The 18,481-nt window shown below is 43.2% G+C and overlaps 1 long non-coding RNA gene across 1 annotated transcript in view; it reads left to right on the forward strand.

Moving 5' to 3' along the window:
* The window catches only part of LOC134892770 (uncharacterized), a 193,202-nt gene extending 181,493 nt beyond the window's left edge, over positions 1–11,709 (forward strand). Inside the window, exons 4-5 of the long non-coding RNA XR_010171608.1 lie at positions 4,741–4,973; positions 10,687–11,709. This is a non-coding gene — a long non-coding RNA (uncharacterized LOC134892770). The remainder of the gene's footprint in view (positions 1–4,740; positions 4,974–10,686) is intronic.
* Positions 11,710–18,481: the final 6,772 nt, after the last annotated feature.

Consider the following 18,481-nt stretch of genomic DNA (forward strand, 5'->3'; position numbering starts at 1 on the left):
AGATCGACACTGTCTAGGTCTTTTTTTGAACCTTTTCATACGATCCACGTGGACTACGATTGGAACAGTAATCTGTGCCGAGCGAAGCGAGGTACCTTGCCCAAAGTATGGCGAGCAAAGCGAGCCATGCGAGGGGACACAGTGTACTAATTGGGGTTCCCGGTCACTCTACGAAGAAAATGACACCAACCCCCCCTAAAAAAAACACTCATGTCGACCTTTTAACCTGTCGACCTAGCACATGTTGACCTAGAAACCCTGTCGACCTTCAAACCCTGTCGACCTAGTGACTGTCGACCTATAGTGGTCGACCTAAATATTGTCGACCTAGACACTGTTGATCTAATGATCCACACCCATCTGTGCAGCATATGTGTATTGATTGTATTGCTTTTGCCTGCCAATAAAACTTTTTGGAAACCCCTCCCAAAAAACAAAGGCTGTTACTGCACAAGGATGGACTCACTTAGGGGTTTTAAGTACAGAGCACCTTACACATACTTGTCTACCTGACCCTCTCCATGAGGGAGAAAATGCTCTGTTCCTGGACTTTCCTGGTAATGTATGATTGCCATCACCTGTGGTGAGCTAGTTAATTGATAAGAAAGGCGTTTCACCAAAGGTGATGGCAATCTTACATTACCAGGAAAGTCCAGGAACAGAGCATTTTCTCCCTCATGAGGGTCAGGTAGGCAAGTATGACCTTACATCTAGGGTATATGCCCAAACATTTTTTAGTAGAAGGTGCACATCAAATTTAGTTTTTATCCATGCATGCACTCTTACATAGTTTGTACATACATACCATTTCCAACATTAATTCATCTCTTTGGTAAGCATAGTGTGGCTCATACTAATGGTGTGTACACACGGTGAGATTTTTTCTTTCGATTTTGACTATATAGTCAAAATCGCAAGAAAAGTTAGTGCAAATCGCAAGGTGTTATGCCACTTGCGATCCCGATTCGATCCCGATGCGCAGTCCCGCTAGGTCGGTATCGCAAGAAAAGATAGACTGTGCCGGCAAGTCAATCCTTGCTAGATAGGTGAACTATCTAGTTCACAGGTTCTCATACTCGGTCCTCAGGACCCCACACAGTGCATGTTTTGCAGGTCTCCTCACAAAATCACAAGTGAAATAATTAGCTCCACCTGTGGACCTTTTAAAAAGTGTCAGTGAGTAATTAATACACCTGTGCACCTGCTGGGTTACCTGCAAAACATGCACTGTGTGGGGTCCTGAGGACCGAGTTTGAGAACCCCTGATCTAGTTCATCTCACATGTCAATTAAATCTCACATAAGCCAAAATCGTAAGCACACATAGTCCATATCTCAAGAAAAGTTAGTCAAAATCGGCGGTTCTGGGCGCCGGGTAGTTCAGGGGAAATCGCAAAGTGAAAATCAGGCATAGCAAGGATCTCACCATCCAAATCACAGGCGCAAAATGCTTAGCTTACAGAGCGAGCCACATAAATAAGATGCATCCATTGTGGCAGTGGTAACATAGGTGGGTTTCGGTATGAATGGTCGACCATGTTATGGTCGACAGTCATTAGGTCGACCACTATTGGTCGACATTGACATGGTCGACATGGACACATGGTCGACACATGAAAATGGTCGACACATGAAAGGCCGACCCATGAAAAGGTCGACATGAGTTTTTTTACTTTTTTGGTGTCGTTTTTTGCGTAATGTGACTGGGAACCCCAATTAGTGCACTGCGTCCCGTCGCATGGCTCGCTTCGCTCGCCATGCTTCGGGCATGGTGCCTTTGCTCCGCTACCGCTTCGCTCGCCACAGATTACCGTTCCAATCGTAGTCCACGTGGATCGTAAAGTATGGAAAAGTTCCCCAAAAGAAAAAAAAGTTAAAAAACTCATGTCGACCTTTTCATGTGTCGACCTTCCATGTGTTGACCATTTTCATGTGTCAACCATGTGTCCATGTCGACCATGTCAATGTCGACCAATAGTGGTCGACCTAATGACTGTCGACCATAACATGGTCGACCATCTGAACGGATACCACATAGGTGCCTACTGTACTCATGCTAACGGCAGCATTATATGCTCCTGGCTTACACCAGATGTGGCATGACATCAATAGTAATAAATTCTAAAACTACAGTCAGAACACTATTCATACACAATATAGTATGCAGCTGGACAGTGTTATTCATCTACTATATAAAAGCGAAAATCTGTCCTTCTGTCTTTCTATACAAATCCACAGTTTACAAGCAAAGATCGTGAAATTTTACATACGAGCATATTAAAACACGACCGAACCAACTAACTAAAACAATTAGAAATCCCTAACACCTCTGGGTTGGTGGGGTGGGGTGGGGGCGGGGCAGCAGCACAGAGTATATCAGGAAACAGCATAACTTCGGAATTGCTGGAGCAATGTACTCAAAAATTGGTAGATATATGCCTTACAATCTGGAAACAAACGCTGTGGGGGGAAGACACCCCTAGCACCCCTAGGGGTGAGGCAGCAGCACTGAGTATTTCAGCAGACGGCATAACTCTGGAATGCCTGCAGCAATTTACAACAAACTTGGTACACATATGACTTTCACTCTAGAAACAAACACTGTGGGGGTCAGATACCCCTAGCACCCCTAGGGGTGGGACAGCAGCACAGAGTATTTCAGGAGACAGCATACCTCCCAAATGCCTGGACCTATTTACAACAAACTTGGTACACATATGACTTCCACTCTGGAAACAAACACTGTGGGGGTCAGACATCCCTTGCACCCCTAGGGGTGGGACAGCAGCACAGAGTATGTCAGCAGACAGCATGACTGTGGAAGGCCTGGAGCAATTTACACCAAACTTGCTGCACATATGATTTAAACTCTGGGAACAAACACTGTAGGGGTAACACACCACTAGCACCCCTATGGGTGGGCCAGCAGCACAGAGTATTTCAGGACATGTATGATATGTCAGTGATGACAGGGCAGCATGTGACAGGGCCAGTGACATGATGTGAGGAGGGGAATGCAGGTAGCATAAACCCACACACTGAGAGTTATATAGTGGAAGTAGCACGGCCCCCCAGCAGCACAGAGTATATCAGGAGATACATAATGTGCTGCGCTATATAAGAAACTGAAAAAAAAATATCGATAATTTCACAGGGGCACTGATATGATGTGAGGAGGGGAATGGAGGCAGCAGGAAGCCACAGACTGAGAGTTGTATAGTGGGAAGAGTAGGGTCCCTTGGGGGACCAAAAAGGGGTCCGGCCACTACACAAAGTGTGTCAGGGCAGCAAGATATGCCTATATACTAGATCTCCAACCAACGTAAATTAACGAACAACTATCATTCAAATTTACCATCCTCATCCCGTAGTGAAGCACGGGTATTTAGCTATCTACAATGTTATTAATACTGTGTGTTTATTATTTACATTTATTTTTGTAAACAGACATTCTGAAAATCCCGGGCAACGCTGGGTACTCCAGCTAGTAACTTATAAAGTTTAATTTGCCATGTAAAAGGAAATTAGATCCAAATGTAAAAACAGTAGGAAAGTACGTCAAATCAATACACATCTGTTTCCTTCCCCTTTAAAAGGTCAAATGGGTAGCTAGAGTGGCGGAGAATTGTTGTCATCATTATTAGTATGCATTTTGCACTAGGACCAAGCACCCACAAGTGCATCATCTTAACACAGGCGCAAATCCTTCTTTATTTTGGTCAGCATAGGTATTTTGTGTGAAAATAAGCCCTTATTGTACTTTTGTTGTACGTATATAGCCCCTCACACTTGCTTCCTAAGCGCAAGGGGTTGTAAGCTCAGTCAGTGTAGATTTCTCAGAATCAGTGTGGAACGACAGGGCACTGGAGTGGTGATCAAACATGACTATACAGCACACTAATAACATCAACACTGCTGCCAGGGTGGTTTCCGGGTCAGCAGGCTAGTTGGCTTGAGATCACTTCCGCCAATCACAATGCACACAAACATCTGCATCCTCCTTTTCAACATATAAAACATAACAGGTATGTCAATGCAGATCAGTGTAACAGTTGTGGAACGGGGCAAATGGGACAGATCTTAGTGAGACAGTTCAGTGCCAGGCATAGACATGGGAATGTCAGGAACTGTCACAGGCGGGTTATCTGTCCATGATAATGAGTTCTCTTATACTGTATATTCACAAGGTGGTGAAGACTACTGATTCAGGTACCTCCAATAGCGGACATCTTTTGCTTTTGTACAAAGTGCTATGAGCTTCTACAACACAACTGTAGAGTTAGTTGATATAACCTTGCACTGTGCCTAACTTGTCAAGATGATTTGTCATAACTAGCCTTGAGCTGTTGTCTTGTACATTATGCTCTACTTGTGGCTGTAGTTTAGATTTGGAAACGGGTATAACAGTGCCGGTGCGTACAGAGAGCAGACGCTGTGCTTTAGAAGAAAGTCCATTCCTTGGAGTGTTTGTTAGATTTAAGAGTGGCAAAAACTAATTCAAACCATCTCTAGAACATTTCTCGAGCTGCTGTTTACCAGAGTAAACTGCCCCCTCAGCAAGTCCATTTGACTGTGGGTATAGAGAGCTACTGGTCTTCTGAGTAATGTCCCATTGCGTTGTGGAGGTTTTTAACTCAGAACTCATGCACTGCATGGCATTATTGGTGAAGAGTTGCTGCTCTATGTAATGTGCTGAAAAATGACTCTAGCTGGTTGATGACTGTATTTCTTTTTATTCTAGGTAGATAATCCAATTCAAACAAGCAAGAATACAAATCCAATACCAGGTTTTCCTTCCCCCTCGCATCAAAGATGAGAGCTGCAACAATTCACCTGGGAAGAGCAGGAATGTCATGGAGGTGAAGGTTTCCTTGGTGTGATTGGCAGGGATAACATTGCAAGGAACACAAACAATCATGTTTAATGTCAGCAAGCATGGAAAGTCAAAACAGAGCATCCTTGGCCTTGCATTTGGTAACTTTGCACCCTGGGTGCCTTATGTACTTATTTGGCTTAGAAACCTTGGAGGGTGTGTGAAATTACGTATTGTTGATCCCTTATAAGGATACCATCAGCAAGGTGAGCTCATCACACATGGCAAAGAAACAGTATAAATCGTGGGGTAACTCCCAAGAGGAGGAAGACCAACTATCACAGACAACCTGAGGCAACCAGCGGCACAGGCCATCATTCAAAGTTGCTTCACATAGCACTTCCAAATGTCTAGAAGACAAGACATCTAATGCACTGGCGTATCTATAGTGGGTGCAGTGTTTTCTTAATACTCACCCCTCCGGAGTCCCGCGCTGACGTCACCAGCGCTGTTAAAACCCCGTGAAAATGGCACAGCATCCATTTTCACGGAGTGCTGACAATGCACAGTAGAGCAATCACTGAGAAAATGTCCGCCACCTCATTTATCCGGAGCTGAACAAAGGGTGTGGGTGCAGGGAGTTGGCGCTGGAAGGGGTGGGAAATGGAGCTGATGATTCAGCTGGGGAGTTATGGTTTTTTTTGAGGAATGAAGAAAGATACTTATCTTAGGGGTTTTCAGTGAATTTCTGATTTCTGAGAGAAGGATGGTTTTTCCTCCAGGAATGATGCAGTCAAACGGCGTGGTATTATGAAAAACACAAAATAGCAAATTTGGGGTTTTGGGAAGCCTCAATGGGGATGGTAAACACTTTTTTTAAAACAGGTAGGGAAGGATCTCGGGTAGGTGAATCGTACCTCACTTACAAAAGTGAGTGAGGTTGGAAGCATAAAAGGGTTTCTTTAGAAAATGATGCTTGGATTTTCAGCGTACCTAACTTACAATAAAAAGTATAGGAATAAACACATCAGGGTATCTTTGTAAGCTGTACTGCGTACCGGTACTCACTGTCAGGGGCGTATTCAGTCTGCACATCAAGGTTTCTTTTATCCAATCAGCATGCTTATTCAGCCACCCATATTTAAGAAAGGGTTTATTGGATAAAAACAAGTAAATAAAAACAAATAAATGAAACACAGAGGGAGTGTTGGCCACGAGGAAGGAACCGCCAGACAGGGAAACCTGTAGGACCATCCACAAAAGCTCACATGGCCCGGTACCAAAAGAACTTGAAAAAATTCGAGAAGGTCGTACCTTTCCCCGGCCGTGCAGGTTTCCAATCCAGGTGGACCAAGATCCTCCTCCCAGCCAACGTGTTTCGAGAAGACTCTCTTTTAGCCTTGATAAAGAGAGTCTTCTCGAAACGCGTTGGCTGGGAGGAGGATCTTGGTCCACCTGGATTGGAAATCTGCACGGCCGGGGGAAAGGTACGACCTTCTCGAATTTTTTCAAGTTCTTTTGGTACCGGGCCATGTGAGCTTTTGTGGATGGTCCTACAGGTTTCCCTGTCTGGCGGTTCCTTCCTCGTGGCCAACACTCCCTCTGTGTTTCATTTATTTGTTTTTATTTACTTGTTTTTATCCAATAAACCCTTTCTTAAATATGGGTGGCTGAATAAGCATGCTGATTGGATAAAAGAAACCTTGATGTGCAGACTGAATACGCCCCTGACAGTGAGTACCGGTACGCAGTACAGCTTACAAAGATATCCTGATGTGTTTATACCTATACTTTTTATTGTAAGTTAGGTACGCTGAAAATCCAAGCATCATTTTCTAAAGAAACCCTTTTATGCTTCCAACCTCACTCACTTTTGTAAGTGAGGTACGATTCACCTACCCGAGATCCTTCCCTACCTGTTTTAAAAAAAGTGTTTACCATCCCCATTGAGGCTTCCCAAAACCCAAAATTTGCTATTTTGTGTTTTTCATAATACCACGCCGTTTGACTGCATCATTCCTGGAGGAAAAACCATCCTTCTCTCAGAAATCAGAAATTCACTGAAAACCCCTAAGATAAGTATCTTTCTTCATTCCTCAAAAAAAAAACATAACTCCCCAGCTGAATCATCAGCTCCATTTCCCACCCCTTCCAGCGCCAACTCCCTGCACCCACACCCTTTGTTCAGTTCTACCCCTTTGGATTATATTTGGGATTAATCCAGTGGTGCAAGAGAGAGGCAGCAGGTACATTCATCCACCAGGAGCGCCTCCTTCATTCTACCAAATCTTTGTCCAAATCATTTATCCGGAGATCTGCATATGCGCAGTAGAGTCTGAACCCTCTAGTGCTCAAACTCTGCTGCGCTCCCAGAAGAGAGGAGAGGGCCTGAACAGAGGAAGCAGGATACGGACCTCCGCCTCTCTTAAAGTGCCCCTGATCCATTGTAATCACATCAAGATCATCAACACAATCAGACACATCTGAATGTGACAGGAAGGCTTGAGAGAGATTTCAACCACTTGTACACCATATCCAGATGGTAATGTAGTGGACAAATGGAATAGGCTCCCAGCAGAGGTGTTAGAGGCAATAGAGCAATTTAAACATGCCAATCTCATGTCACAGAAATTTCCAATGTGGGTGATCTTCTCACCTTATTGGGTGTAAAACCTGACCCGACCAAGATGCTGGCTATCCAACAGATGCCTATCCCCAAAAACAAGCTAAGCTTACAATGTTTCTTGGGAATGACACATTAGCTCTCAAAGGATTTGCCCCATCACAGTGAGTTTACTGTTCCACTTTGCTACTGTAGCTTATGCACCAGAACACTGAATGGTTTTGGGATACGCACCATAAACCTGATGGTTGTCAACTAAAATGTGACCTGATATCAGTTAATTCCTCCCAACATGGTGTGGGTGCTGTCTGCAAGCAGTGTAACAAGCCTCATGCTTTTGTCTTCCATGCCTTGAGTTCAGCTATGCGCAAATTGAAAATAAGTTGGTATTGGTGGCATTGTGTTACCATGCTATGGGGCCCAGAGCTGAGAGGGACTCACTTCCCCTGTCAAAGTTACATGTGTTATATACATTTTTAATCCTTGGGTGGAATATAGGGGACCTGACAAACTTTTGCCTTGAGGCCTGCAATATATCTAGGTATGCCCCTGGACCTGCTCATTGTAATGTGGTATAAAATGAACTGGAGGGCATTATAATGTTACATGATATGAACTGGGGCACTGTAATGTGGAACAATATGAAATGGAGACACTATAGAGTGACATAGTATGAACTGGGGGCAGCACTGTAATGTGTCATAATATGATCTGGGGACACTATGTCATAATGTGAATTGGGGGATTGCATAATGGGGGTAATTCAGACCTGATCGTAGCTGCAAATTTATTAGCACTTAGAGTTAGATTTGGGTGGGTTATATTGTTTCTGTGCAGGGTAAATACTGGCTGCTTTATTTTTACACTGCAATTTAGATTTCAGTTTGAACACACCCCAACCAAATTTATTCTCTCTGCACATGTTATATCTGCCCCCCCTGCAGTGTACATGGTTTTGCCCAACTGCTAACAAATTTGCTGCTACGATCAGGTCTGAATTACCCACAATGTGCACTGATAGCCCTACACTGTGACATAACGTGAACTAGGAAACACAATAAACAAGAGTTCTTAAGGTGTTAAAAAGAACCACAGCTAATGTAAACAATTTCTAGAGAGGTTACTTTCCTCACATCTCCAATTAACCAAATGCGGGAAAAAAAGATCGACAACCTCCACACCAGGGCTGACTCTAGTGAAGAATAAATAAAAATACATGACATCCCTTATCAAGGAGAGAGCCATTCTTCTACTCCTTTAAGAAATGGATTCTCTGCATAAATCTGTCTCCAATAAACATCCAGAACTCCAATCCTTTTCACACTCTCCTCAGGTCAGCAATTCTTAGGCCATCCAGGGCCGGATTAAGGGCCACATGGACCTGGAACTGAAAATATTCAAGGGCCTATTGTGAGAAACTGGGGAGTTGTGATCATTGCTCGGTGGATGTGGTGAGATCCATGTGGGCGTGTACATCCCATACACTATCAGCTCCAATGTCTCCCTAAATATGTAAAAATATTTAAAAAAATTGCATAATTTTGTAAAAACAATAGAAATGCAATCTAAATAGTTATGATTCTTAGTTGACTGCTGTTGGCTAGTGATCAAACTGCCATGATGATGGGCCTATTTTTATGTGGAGGCCTGGAGCTGCAGCTCCATCCGCCCCATTGTTAATCTGGCCCTGAGGCCATCCTGTATAAGCACCCAAAGCAGAGGAGAAGGTGGATATAATGTAATCCGTTTAACCATATAAAACTGGCAATGGACATGATAGGTGATATCCCCCGATAACAGTCCCAGGTCAATCACTGGTTACAACTCAAGTACGACCCGCAGCGGACCATCCACAGTTGTCACCGTCAGGTTGCCCACAGTCAGACATCAGAGGTGTAGCAAGGTGTCATGGTTCCTGGAGCAAGGTATGTTTCGACGCCCCCCTCCCCTGTACTGAATTGAGGGCGTGGCCACCAGGCCGGGTTCTAGACCTTGTGGCATCAAGGGTGAAAGATTCCTATGGTGCCCCCCCCCCCCCCGCACACACAAACCCATAGGTCAAACATAGTGCGCGCCAAAAAATAGGAGCGTGGCTTCATAGGGAAGAGTCGTGGCAACGGTTGTAGTTATGGACCCAGTAGTTGTGCCCCTTTAGCTGTGCCCCCTGTAGCTGTACTCCCTGTAGCTGTGCCAAGAGTAGTTGTGCCACCCCTGTAGTTGTGCCCCCAGTAGCTGTGCCCCATGTAGATTTGCCCCCTGTAGCTGTGCCTTCTGTAGCTGTGCCCCCAGTAGTTGTACCCCCTGTAGATTTGCCCCCAGTAGCTGTGCCCCCTGTAGCTGTGCCCAGAGTAATTGTGCCCCCTGGTAGCGCCGCTTACAAACACTAAAGAAAGACAACAAAAAAACAATACTCACCTGCCCCGCTCCTGCTTCCTGACTGCTGCTGCTGCTCCATCTCCGCAGTCCCTTTGGGTCTGGCTGCGTCTCTGCCCGTCTGACATCATGACGCCTGTGCGTGTGAGGTCATGTCGTCACACACAAGTCACGGAGCGCGGAGGGAGGGAAGTGACTGACAGCTGTGGCTGCGTGCGGCCAGGCGGAGGTTCCGGCGGAGTCAAGCTGCTGCACCCTGTACTGTCTTGGGCACCTGGAGCTTGAGCTCCACCGGAACCGCCCTCCCTATGCCCCTACCCGCAATGCACCAACAACAGTGCTGGATTAAGGATGGTGGGGGCCCAGGGGCAATGAAGTTGCGGTGGGCCCCCAGTAGTAAAGTTGCTGATAAACACTCCCACCACCACTAAGAAACGCACACACACTCCCACCTCTGGATCGTTACGGAGCATAATGGTTAGGGGGATTAGCAGCACGGTAAACTCACATGGAATTGCGAGACTCGCTACAGATGCCTCCTTGGCAGACGTTATTCATTATCAACTCAGGCACCGAAGGTGTACTTATCAACTTAAAACAGCTGTGAGTGGGGGCCTCTAATGTGTGGTGGCCCTGGGACGTCTGTCCCTGTTGCCGCTCCCTTAATCCAGCCCTGACCAACAACCATCCATTGGATGGTAAGTGCGTTAGTGCAAATATGGTTTCTGCTATCCCCAGGTTGTGCAGCGTAGATGGGATCATAAAATACAGCTGACTCAAGAGTATGAAGCTCATGTCCAAACTTTGCTTTGACCTTTAAAACTAAACCTTACACCACAGGAATGGACAACCCGTTAACCCTGTTTTTTGTATCTTAGACCTTGTGACTTATCTTTCTCCACGGTGCATGCTGGAAGGTGAAGTCTTTTGCACAAGTCATCTATGTCTGAGCGTGCCTGGTACTCATCAGCGTTCATGGATACATCCAGCTGAGTTAGAGACCGATTTGTGTGGATAACAGAGAGAATATCATCGCAGGAGGTATTGGTCAGGTGACAGTAACCGAATCTCACCACCTGCAGGTTACAGCTGGTGTCCCTGAAAGCCTCATGAAGGGGAGTGGAGTTCCGGGCATTTATTGGAGACAGATTTATGCGGAAAGACATTTCTTAAGGGAGTAGAAGGACTGCCTTCTTTTATAAGAGTCGCAATGTGACTATATTTCTAGAACGTGAACTAGGACATACTACTATGGTTCTTAAAATAAACTAGGACGCTACTGTGAGGCATAACACTAACTAAGGCACTACTATGCTTCAGAAAATGAACTAAGACACTATTATGGGGCATAAAATTTACAACTGCTGCAGAGAGGTGTCTTTCTAGAAGCGTTGGGGCCCACATAGTTCTGGCTATGCCCCTGGCCACCTGCCGAAGTCTATATTGTGATGAAACACATGGATGCTCAGTCAGTTCCAGCTGACAGTAAGACTTGAAAGCACTTATCCTTAGTTTATCAACAAACTGCTGGGTTTTTCATCAAATGGGTGCCAGTGAGGCATAACCACCAAGCAGGTGACTGCCTGTATAGTTACATTTAGCACTGGGAACACTCTATTATATGTATGTTTTTATTTTGCACTTTTCTGTTTTTAATGGATAATACTCAGAGGCAGATCTCTGGGAGGCAAAGGAGTCATCTGCCGCCGGGCTCCTGCTCTGAAGGGGGCACCTCTCCTCCCATTTTGTGACACCATTGAAATAAGTTAATTTATAGCTGTCGCTGTCTTTTCAGTGGCCAACTTCTTCACTGCTCCCTGCACCTTACAAATCACACCCTCTTATTATACACATTTTACAAGTGTCACACCCAGGATTAGAAACCACAACCTATTACACTGGAAGCAGTCACCATACTGATGAAGCTATTTGCTCCTGTATAGGAAATATGAGAATTCTAACTATATGAAGCTACTTCTCTGACAATTACACGTAACTTCATAAAGTTAGATTTCTCATGCTTCCTCTACAGGAGCAAATAGTTCCATTAGTAAAGTGTCTGCTGTCAGTGTAAAAGGTCATTGGTTCTAATCCTGGGTATGACTGCTAAGAAATGTGTGATTTAAAATAAAAGACAATTAAATGTCTAAATATAGTATATAATGATTTTTTTATAGAAAACAAACACACACACACACACACACACACACACACACACACACACACACACACACACACACACACACACTTATCTTGATATAGGAAATAGGGGGGCACCAATATTTATCTTGCCTCCGGGCAACTGGGACAAACTTACGCCACTGCTAATACTACTCTATCTTCCACCCCCTTTCTTCTTCCCTACTACTTTCTGTTATTATACTCTTTCTGACTGGTAAGACAGAGCAACCAACATATGCGTTCAGCAGAATTGTGCCATGCAATTTGTCAAACAGCTCCTTAGATAATTGGAATTGTTTGCATCCCAACAAGGTCTCCGCACCTTGGAGACTTTTCAGTTTCATTTATGCTATTGTGTGGTTCTGCCTTCACTAAACTACTCTTCTGTTCAAAAACCTGCAAAAACCTGCAACCTGCAAAAACCTTCAACTTTAATAAATCTCCCCATTTGCTGTAGTTCTTTTTTTAAATAAAGATCTTTTTTTTATTTAGTGTAATATAGTACACATTACCATATTATTAGTACCAAATATTATTTGGCAAGGAAAGGCTTACATCCTTTCCACATTTAGTTGATAAGGTAATCCATCCACTCCCCCATCTGTCCGTTTAGGTAATACAGATATTTATAAAAATTCTTCCTGCCACTAAGAAAAATTGATATCCCCACCCCCTTATCCTCCGTTTTTCACCCTCCTTCTCCTTACTACAATATAGTGCTTTGGTTAAGATTTTGCTCAGTGCTGGCTCGTTCCTTTTAATGTTGGTGCTGCCCGCAATGTGTATAGCAATTTATCAGGATTCCATACTGTAGTCTCACACTCATATGGAACTAGTTCTGCTAGGATAAGAGGAGGGGACCACTAGGTAGCTAAAGGGTTTAAGAAGAGACCTGCAGTTCTTCCCACAGGAGGGATCTGCTTAACATCAGATGCAGCAGAGCATATGGTTACACCACTGTTCTTTAAAGTTTTATTCATTTTGTTTTTGTGTTTAGCTTGTAGCCTTAAATGAACCAGTAGAGGTGGAACACTTCTTTGACATTAAAAAAAAGTCCCCTTGACATACATAGATTTGTGTATTAAATACTTAGTAATTTCATGTACCTATTGTTAAACCCTAAATATGTCTGATATTATTTAATGTATTTTAACGCTTTTATCAGTAAAGTAACCCTGCCACCTATGACAGTTACATATTAAATATATTACTGAAGTGACAAAGTATAAATCCAAATTTATTTCAGGTATAAGTTTACATAGGTATTAAGGGCCTGGTTATTAATATATTAACTGTTGCCATGTTATCGCCACAATTTGCAGCAATAATAGATTAACATGGCTATCACTTATATCATGATATCTCCTGCATTCAGGTTTTGTCATTACATTGCGGCAAACATGGCTGCGGTAGCGCAAATCGGAACGTTACACCTCCCACCTGGACTTTCCTCTCCAAGGATGTCCCAGAGGTCTCCTAGCAAAAGTTGGCAATTATAAGCAAATGCAGATTGGCTTCTGTATCATTCTTTTGTCTCATATACTGATTCCTGATGTTCTGTATTATGCCGTGGAGCTTGACAGTGATGGAGGTGTAAGGGTCCTGTACAGAAATACTTTTGTGTATATACCATAGTAATGTATAATTTCTGTATAACCTGAAGATCCTAGCCTGGAGGGATTTTTTTTTTTTGAGGGGCCATCAGTTTGGATCTACTGTAATTACTTATTACAAAGAGTTGAGGCTGAAATGCTGGCGCGCAGGATGCCGGTGGTCAGAATACAGCATCCCGCTGTTTAGAATCCCGACAGGGGTCGGGAAGCATGCTACCCCTCACCCCCTTACCCCCTAACCCCCCTTATTGCTGCTTTACTGAAGCAATAACCCAACACCCCCCCCGCAGCCTACTCTCCCTCCCTGCCTAAAACTAACCCCACCCTCCCGCAGCCTAACCCTGAACCTCCTCCCACAGCCTAAACATAACCTCGCCCCAACCCCTCCACCCCGCCACGGCTTAACCATCCAGCGTCCCGGCAGTCACGCTTTATTCAGTTTCAGGATTCCATCTATGGTATTTCGACAGCTGTTACAAAGATGTTATAATTGGACATAACATTTAAGTAATCTGGTTGCCATAACTTCTGAGTTTAACTGAATCTTCCAAAAGTAGTTGACAATTAGCAACCACATGTATAAACTAAAAGGCGGTATGCATGGATGCAGAACTCCATGGGGGTCATCATATTTTCCACAGATGCTTTATTTTTTGGAATTGTTATTTTTAAAGTCATACAATCATACATTAGAGAGAGTATAAACATTGTTTTCTTTCTGTGAAAAAAAGGATGCTGTACTTACCTAAACTTACATCATACAGTACTTGCCTACTTTCTAAGGGGCAGCCAGTTCCGCAATGCAGGGGGAATGGCATGGTAAATTGCGGAGCATGGTGTGGACAAGTGGGCACACACGAGTGGGAATAGTCCTGGGCCCTCTGCCGGCATTCTGGTGGCCGGGATCCCGGCGACGGTATGCTGACCTCCGGGATTCCGACTGCCAGGAGCATAATTACATCCCGTATAGACCCATGAACATTTTTTTACCTCTAGGCCCATGTGGCCCTTAATCTGGCCATGTTGTTACTTTATCCCCACCCTCATAAATTTGCTGGGTGCATGGCGGCAGGAGCAGGCTTTCTGATGAACCTGGGAAAGTTAAACCCTCACTCTACTAGTGAAGGAGTCTGTTAAAGCTGGCTCGGTCTTTGATAACAAAGACATCTTGGGATTCCTACAGCTTTTTCCTGATTTGTCAGTGTGTACAATTAATAAACATCACTTATACCAACCTATCACTGCTGCCCTGCAGACATAGGATCTCTCATATAGATGGAGAATTCCAGTGTATCTCCTTATTCACAATGACTGCTCCACTTACATTACATCATTCTATGAGGCGGGTGTAAAACTACTGACTGGTCCAAGGTTGGGTAAGTCTGTCCTTCACTGTGCTCCCAGTAAGCTCTTCATTGTCGCCTTATGTACTGATTCTAATAGGCCTTAATGTGCCTCTTTTCGGGACTGCTTGACAGGTGCCCTCTTCTGCTGAGAGGGTTCTACTAGTGGCTGTATACTACTGTTGTTACTCCCAACCATCACAATGTTTCTGTTTATACTAGGCGGATGCTAACATTATTATGTTACAATTTTCAGACTGTATGTTTCCTCATGTTGCATATTTCTTGGTTCCATTTTGGCATTCTATATTGTCTTCATGTTTTATGTTATTGTTAACATGGCTTTTGCCTACCTCACATGTTACCTACTTTGCCGTTCTCCATTCCCTGTGAATGGCTGATTAGGTATCCCCTTGCTTTTTTTAATGTTATCCTTATGTCCTTTACCACTACAGATGTGTGGGCTCAGTTTGCTGAAAACCAAGCCCACCCGAACTTATGGAATCCGGGTGAATCCGAGCTGTGACTCAGGTTTTCCTGCCATGCTCGGATTCCAAAATGAGACAAAGCATCATCTTACTGGCATTGGATCTGACGTGTTTTAGATTCAATATAAGTCCATGATTCTGACGCTTTTTCAAATAAGACCACCGGAGGGAAAGCGCACTGGACTACAGTGGCAGCATTATATTATATTATAATATAATATTATTTATATTCTTTACTATGGCACAAACCTCCTAATATGCAGGGCAGCATTCATTGCCATTAACTCTTTATTGGTGCACTGCACAGTCACACTGGTAGTAGAACTGCCCACAGTGCAGACCAGAGCTCCTCCTAATATACATGGCAGCATTCATTGGCATTAACCCTTTATTGGTGCACTGGTGCTGTAACTACCCACAATGCATCCCAGTGCTCCTAATACAGGGCAGCATTAACCACGATAAGTGCATTGAGCCATAGCAATTTGTAAAAAAAAAAAAAAAATATTGCAATGTGAAGTTGTCATTTGTTAAAACACAGAACAAAGTTGTTGTTTTTTTCTAAAACTAGTGTGTGTTCAGGGCTGGGTGAAGTCTCCCTTAAAACCCCTTCTTTCAATAAGGAGCAGCTGTCCATCATAATTGCAGACCACACCATTTGCTTCCATAATGGCTGTGGCGGAAATGACAAAATGCGTAAACCGGATCCAATATGGCCACCGGCTTGCATTCCATTGCATTCCAGCACAGAGCAATATCAGGAAATGGAGCCCATAAACTTCCCTCTGTTTTAATCCACTTCGAGGAATCCATACACATAAAGTGATTTAGTGTGCATTGTGTGCATCTTCCCAGTTCCTCCTAATAAATATGTCCACATTACAGTACATATAGGGGGTCATTCCGAGTTGATCGCTAGCTGCATTTGTTCGCAGTGCAGCGATCAGGCTTAAAAATGGCAATTCTGCGCATGCGTATGCGACACAATGCGCATGCGTGACGTACGGGCACAACGAACAATGCAGTTTTGCACAGGGTCTAGCGATGCATTTCAGTTGCACTGGTTGCCGCACAGTGATTGACATGAAGGGGGCATTTCTGGGTGGCAACTGACCGTTTTCAGGGTGTGTTTGGAAAAACGCAGGCGTGCCAGGGAAAACGCAGGCGTGGCTGGGTGAACGCTGGTCGCATGTGTGACGTCAAATCCGGAACTGAACAGTCTGAAGTGATCGCAAGCGCTGAGTAGGTTTTGAGCTACTCTGAAACAGCACAAATTTTTTTTGCAGGCGCTCTGCGATACAACCGTTCGCACTTCTGCTAAGCTAAAATACACTCCCAGTGGGCGGCGGCATAGCATTTGCACGACTGCTAAAAACTGCTAGCAAGCAATCAACTCGGAACGACCCCCATAGTACCCAGAGGAAAAACATGGGCCAAAAAAAAAAAAAACACTTACACACTCCCAAAAATACACAAAAATCCTATCAACCCCCATGGAAGGCCAATTACAGTATATAAGGCTGCAATAATTTGAATTACAATTTATCTGCTTTAATAGATTCCTATTTACAACCACTACTACAGGATAATAAAGCCTATTTAAAAAACGGGTTATGTTTTGCAAATATATAACCCATTTAAAGTGGGGAGAGGATCTGTATCTTTGCAGTGCTGTTGTCAGCACATTATACACTATTATTAAAATTGAGAAAGGTTTTATGGCGTTCTCCTTTTTCTTGTTTGAGTGACTCATTAAACAAGTTTATTTTTACATGGTATTACATTTATACTTTTAAATAATTATTTTGTTTTTTTCATGGCACTTTTTGTCTACATGTCATTGGCACTGCCATGGGTACCAGTTTTACCCCCAGTTCTGCTAATTTATTTATGGCAAACTGGGAGGATCACCATATTTGCCAAGATGGTGGTTTAATGGTGAATCTGTTATCCTGGCAGAGCTTCATAGATTACATTATATTGGTTTAGAGAGGGGATGAGGTTTTTATATTACAGTTCTGTAGTTCCCTCAGTGTAAATGATATGGGCATCAACCTGACTTTTTGCAACTGTACAACTGAAATAACTTTTTTGGATTTATGCATTTATTAATTATGGGAATGTAAAAACCACAAATTATAGGAAATTTACAGATTCCAATAGTTTCATAGATATGTCCAGCCTGCATTATGCTAATTGACTGCATGTGATTCCCTTTGGACAATTCGTTAGAGTCAAAATTGTACTGACAATGAAGTTTGTAAGGAACAATTAAATGAAGTCTCTGAACATTTTTTAACAAAAGGTTATAAACAGACTATAATAGAGAAAGCTAGAATGGGGATAGGTAAGATTGAGAGAGTGGATTTATTAAAAGTAAAAGACAAATATCAATGACCGTTTATTAGCCAATATTTTAAGGGATATTGAATTTTTTTAAGGTTAATTGGAACCTTTTATTGCAGGACCCTGTTTTATTTGACAGTTTACCATATGACCCTATTTTCATCTATAGAAAGAACCCAGCATTAATGTACCAAGTTGTGTGAAGTAGTTTGGAGGTAGAACCAAGGCAGAGTATTCGCACGATAGTTTCATATAGGTGCGGGTCGTGTTTAATGTGCAAAACTGTCAAAAGCAATATGAGCAAATTGATAGAGTTCACTGTAAATGGGAAAAAGTATTTGATCAATCAGTTCATCACATGCAACTTGAGAAATGTGGTATACACTCTCAAGTGTGCATGTGGTTTATTGCATATAGGCAAAATGACCAGTAGTCTGAAGGACCACCTAGCAGAACATACTGTATATACAATATACGAAAAGGATTAGAAACACATACAGTTTTTGCTCACAGTGTTTTATAAAACAATTCTGAGGTGTTCAGCATGAATTGCCCAAATGTAGAACTAGAGACTTAGATCGTAGGTTATCAAGACCTGAAAAGTGATGGATATATGAATTACAAACATTGACACAAACATGTTTAAACAGGTAATTTGAATTAAAATGCTTTTTGACATATCTTTCATTTTTACTATTTTTT

Source organism: Pseudophryne corroboree, chromosome 1 (genome assembly GCF_028390025.1).
Source record: "Pseudophryne corroboree isolate aPseCor3 chromosome 1, aPseCor3.hap2, whole genome shotgun sequence".
Taxonomy (NCBI): domain Eukaryota; kingdom Metazoa; phylum Chordata; class Amphibia; order Anura; family Myobatrachidae; genus Pseudophryne; species Pseudophryne corroboree.